The 5,354-nt window shown below is 42.2% G+C and overlaps 1 long non-coding RNA gene across 1 annotated transcript; it reads right to left on the reverse strand.

The window, feature by feature from the left end:
* Positions 1 to 407: 407 nt before the first annotated feature.
* LOC120395806 lies at positions 408 to 1,303 on the reverse strand. Its single transcript, XR_005592805.1, has 3 exons — positions 1,242 to 1,303; positions 814 to 881; positions 408 to 685 (listed from the first exon to the last, which is right to left on the reverse strand). It is a non-coding gene; the product is annotated as an uncharacterized LOC120395806 (long non-coding RNA).
* Positions 1,304 to 5,354: the final 4,051 nt, after the last annotated feature.

Consider the following 5,354-nt stretch of genomic DNA (forward strand, 5'->3'; position numbering starts at 1 on the left):
CTTTAGTGCACATTCCATTGTGTGGTAGCAATCACAAAATGAGCTTAGCCAGAGTCTTAGAAGGTTATACTTGAAGAGAAACATAACCACATGATGCCTTTCCCATTTACTTGTCTGTCCCTGGGCAAGCATTCAGCTTTTATAAGTGATGAGCTTATTAAGGTTTTGCTTCTTAAAAGCACCCCAGGGAGACATTTGTCTCTTCGTCATTCTGTATTTACAATTTGTAACTGCAAGAATTGTAGTAATGTCCTCTTTCAGCTATAAGCATACCATCAATACCTTGGATATATACTAATATTCATAGCTTTCTGTGGACAGTTGGACCCTGGTTAATGAATCACTATTGGAAATCATACAGAAATAATTACATTTATTCTTTTATAATATAAATGCTTTTCATTGCATAACATTTGATTTGCTTTTGAAAATACATTGTACTTATTTCAGCTCTCCAAGTATAAGCTTTCAGAGTCCACTGAGGTAAGTAGGAATATACATGGGCTGGTTTTCAGAGGGGCTGTGCATCCACAGCTCTCTTTGGAGTTGGTGGGAGTTGGGAGCATTCCGCACCTCTGAGAATTAGGGCCTCGTTGCCTTAGGCCAGGTACCCAAAAATTGGAGCACCCAAAATCAGTGACCACTTCTGAAAATTCCAGCTCCAGTTTGCCGGGCAAGAAGCTATCTGAAAGGGAGAAGCAAAGTGCCAGGTTTGCTAGAATTGATTTTAGAATTGTTCCCTGTTCTAGTTTTAGTACATTGTACTCAGCAAACCAATCCTCTGTGTACATACTACACCTGTACATACTATACCTGTAGCACTCCATTGCATTTGGATTTCCAAACTGTCAGACTTCTTGAGGGGAGGCATCTCTTGTACCCTGTGAGATTTCCACCAAACATATAGTTTCCTAAGAAAACTAGGCAAAAACCTAGCCAAAAGCATTTCACATAACAGGAAGATAGGAGGAGTGCTATGTTTAATAATAGTGTTTTATTTGTAGAGGAATCCCAAAGTGCTTTAAAACTGACACACTTCAACATTCATAGGAATCAATTCGCCACAACTGAGGCACTGCAGTGGCTTACGCAGCATAATGTGCTTCAGCCTTGTAGCCATCCCAGAATATACAGATACTGTATAACTACCAATACAATGACCTGTAGTAAACCAGGCTGTGAAAACATACCTTCTCCTCAGAAACATTAAGGGGAAACTTAACAGGAGTTAGACTACTTACGTCTTGGAAGAGGAAGAGGCAGGAAGCAGTAGCAGCTGCAAGCTGTAAAATGGCCATTTCAGGGCTGCAGCTGTGTGTCTCTGGCAAATTTAAAGGGCTAGCCCCCAGGGAGGTATCCTGGGATAAATGTTCCCATAAGTGGGCAACACTGCACTGGGAAGGGTCAGGACAGATAATGGGGTTGTGGGGAAAAGTGTGCCTGCTTTTGTCGATCACAAACGTATTTGTAATTCCCAGGCGCAGAGCATGATAGCTCCACTGTGGAATATTCCTGGTAACTTGGTAAATTCCGTTCACCGCATGAAGGTAAATTCCTTTCAACTGAGAGATCCCCAAATGTCAAACCTCAGCATCAAATGAAGTTTAAAGCGTTTAACCTGTTCTCCTCTCTGTCTCCAATAGCAGCTGTCTGGCAGGTGTGAATTTCAGCACTGCTTCTCTCCTCTAGTCCTGTTTGTTAGGTCTGCTCTGTCTCTTCTCTGGATAGGCTTAATCCAATTCCTTCCCCTTGGGTACATCTGGTTGAAATTTCCCCTCTGGCTCTGTCTAGTCCATATCCTTTTCTCCTTCCAGCACAGAACATTAGTATTTACTATTCAGATTACAGTAGTGCCCAGCAGCCCCAACTAAGATTGGGACCTGACTGTACTAGGTGCTGTACAAACATATCAAGACATGGGCCATAGCCTGACGCATTTACAGTCTAAGACATTTACTAGAAAATTCACAATTAGGGCAGATTGTATTAAAACATTCTGATAGAGGAAGTATTTCAAAATTTTGATTGAGAATCCAATTCTCCAAGCTGTTCTCTATAGGCAGATCCTACCTCAGCACAGAGCCCCAGCATGGTATGAGTTTGTCTGGATGCAGCAGCTTGCAGGGTTGTGACCTAAATATTTATTATGACTGTTTCAGAATTTGAGGGTGCAGTCCAGATCAATGAGAGGTTCTGTCACCACCTGCCCTGCAACCCTGGGTGCTTCACAATGCCTTGCTGCTGTAGCTGAGGGCCTGTGGGGCTCACAGACAGCCTACCAGCATGCAGGTCACACCCCAGCAACCTGTCTTCAGCCCCACTCTGGCTTCCACCAGCCTTGGTTATAACCAGCAAGGTGACTCCAACACACTGCCACTCCTGAACTTTCCCAGCCCGTGTGCCCTGCAATGTTCAGCCCTCTCCTGGGCAGTTCAGAGAAATAATAAGGTTTGCTTGTTCCTCTAAAGACACAAAAGCACATTCACAGCTTATTAGCTTACCTCGGGTAAATGCACCTTTCCATTAAACATGACACTGAGTTGGTTTACAGTAAAAATGAAACAATTCATTAACAACAGAACATAGCATAAGTGATGCCAAGTAACAGGAATAAAGTTAGAAAGGGTTACAAGCAAACAAAAGTGAAAACACACACATCTAAACGTCTAAAACTTAATCTTGCAAGATACAGGCTTTGTTCAAGATCGCTTCTCACCGATAGTCAGTTTCCAGAGACTTGAACACCCTCTCCCCTTGGTTGAAGGACCCATTTTCTATCTTTGCTTATATCTTCCCAAGTTCGAATACCTTGTTTCAAGAGTCAGTATGACCTCATGCTGTTCTTCCCTTCCTGTGGGCCTTCCATCCCCCTTCCGTTGTTTTGATTCTACTGTGCCTAATTTGTATAGGAGACAGGTAAATAGCTGCCTTCTATCCTGTCTGGGAGGGAACTTGTTTCTCTTGTTTGGCCACACACTTTAAAGCATAATATTGTTAAGTATCCATATTTTCTCATATACATGATTCTGCAAATACTTCCACATGTGCTTAACTTTATGCACTATGGGTACGTCTACACCGCACACTCCTTTTGACGGTGTGTAGAGTACATATACTGCATGGACTCCTAGCACAGGCATAAATAGCATAAACAGTGAGGCACTGTTTAGAGTTGAATATGATTAGAATTAAGACATGCCTGAACCCTGTGAGTATGTATTCTACTTGTCCAAGTGGTGCTTCCCCCTTTCCAGTGCTACTTTTAGCAGTATAGTGTCCCACTGCCTCCCCACTGCTGAAGTCTTTCCCTGCTGCAGGGAAAAGCTTCAGCAGCAGGGAAGGACTCCACTAGCAGGGAAAGATTCTGGCTAAGATTTCCCTGCCACAGTGAAAAACTCCATCAGCAAGGAAAGGCTCTGGCAGGGAGGAGCTCCATGCCACTGTGCCTTTCCCTGCTGCCTCCCCCTACCAGAGCCGTTCACTGACACATGTAGTGACACATTGCAGTGTGAATGCAGCCTGCTTTTCACTGCAGCGTGTAGCTATCCCTACCCTATATGCTGACACCAGTAGCGTGCAGTGCAGTGTAGACATAGCCTCTGAGTTGTCCCGTTGACATTAAGGAGGCTGCAGTGAGCTGTTTTCTAGAAATGTAAAGGCCAAATTCTGCTCACAGTTTCCCACTTGCAATCCATAATTCCTGTCTTGTCTCTCTGCCTATCTGGCCCTGGAACTGGGGGAAGGTGGGAGCCTGAGTGCGTGGAAGGCAGAGGAAGGGCTCACAGCCTTGGAAGCCCTCTTGAAAAGCTTTTGTCAATTGTCAGGCAGAAAGTGAAATTGACAAGAGCTTTCCTGGTGGATAGCTGAGGAGCAGTCATTTTGATTTTCCCAATGGAAAGTCAAACTACTTTGGCAAAATTGAAATTTTTCTGTGGAAGATTTTGATTTTGAAATGGGCATTTTCTGTCAGCAAATCATTATAATGAAAAACTACCAGGCAGCTCTGGTTGTTAGATCTGATCTGTCTGCCTAATCAAATCCTCATGCACATTCAGTTGGTGCAAATCCTCAAAAATGCCAGTGTTCTAAGGGCTGCATTTTGGTTAACAAACAGATGCACTTGAAAAAGCTAGTAAACACTTACAGGTATTTTGGGGGTAAAACACAAGCCTGACATCAGTGAGGGAGAGGCAAGGACTTTATAAAACTGATAACAGAAATAGCTAGTTATTTTTGTCTTTACTATATTAGAGGGGCTGCGCATCCACAGCTCTCTTTGGAGTTGGTAGGAGTTGGGAGCATTCCGCACCTCTGAGAATTAGGGCCTAGTTGCCTTAGGCCAGGTACACAAAAATCGGAGCACCCAAAATCAACGACCACTTCTGAAAATTCCAGCTCCAGTTTGCTGGGCAACAGCAAATGGTAAATGACTATGATTTGTTTTAGAAGGTGTAATGGATTATTTTGTGACTACTTTGTAGGAAAAAGCTTGATTTATATGTTAGATCTATACAAAACATGAACAGCGGACACAACTGGCTTACATTAATGCTGGTAAGACACTGGGGAAAGAAAACTGATAGCCAAAGTAAAATCTCCTGAAGTGTTGGTGGTAGCAATTTAAAACGTTCTGCCATTCAAGGTACACTGAGAAGGACCCAATGTACAGCTGGGAATTTTATTTATTGAAAATGAGACCTTCAGTATATATGTCTCATTTTCCTCTCAGCATTGACCTTGCATTTGAGATTTTGACTGCAACAAGATCAGAATTGATGGAGATGACTTGTATTTCCCTCTACCTTTCCGTTTCACTTGATGGCTACTGGAAATGATTGACTTTCAAAATATTTCATCTACTGATGGACATTTGGAGAGTAACAACCAGCCAGCAACATGCTCATGCTCAAAGAATATGATCTGTGTGCCATTCACATCACTGTGGATTGCAGCAACGGGATTAGACATTTTGACTGTGTAAAATACTATATTGGTATTTGTATCTCTTGAGTTACTATGAAGGTCCCTTTGGCACCTATGAAAGGGGGTAACAGTCTTTAAGTATAAGGTGCACTCATTGTCTTGTGGGATGAGGGAGATTGTTTTAATTTATATTGGAAGGAACCCCAGTTTTTTGTTAAAATAAGTCAAAAATGTAGATCGATGTTTAAAAGTACATAAGAAAATGAAGGAAAATGGGCAAGCACGATGTCAAGTATTGTAATAATATCCTTATGTATGGCCAAATACAACATCACTTCTGTATCACATTAAGCAGCATATGAAATATATTCCTGCCTGCATTTTAATATCTTTTCAGTATTATAGAAGGCTTTTTGATACAGGAGCTCTAT

The sequence above is a fragment of the Mauremys reevesii genome, linkage group 1 (assembly GCF_016161935.1).
Source record: "Mauremys reevesii isolate NIE-2019 linkage group 1, ASM1616193v1, whole genome shotgun sequence".
In the NCBI taxonomy this organism is placed as follows: domain Eukaryota; kingdom Metazoa; phylum Chordata; order Testudines; family Geoemydidae; genus Mauremys; species Mauremys reevesii.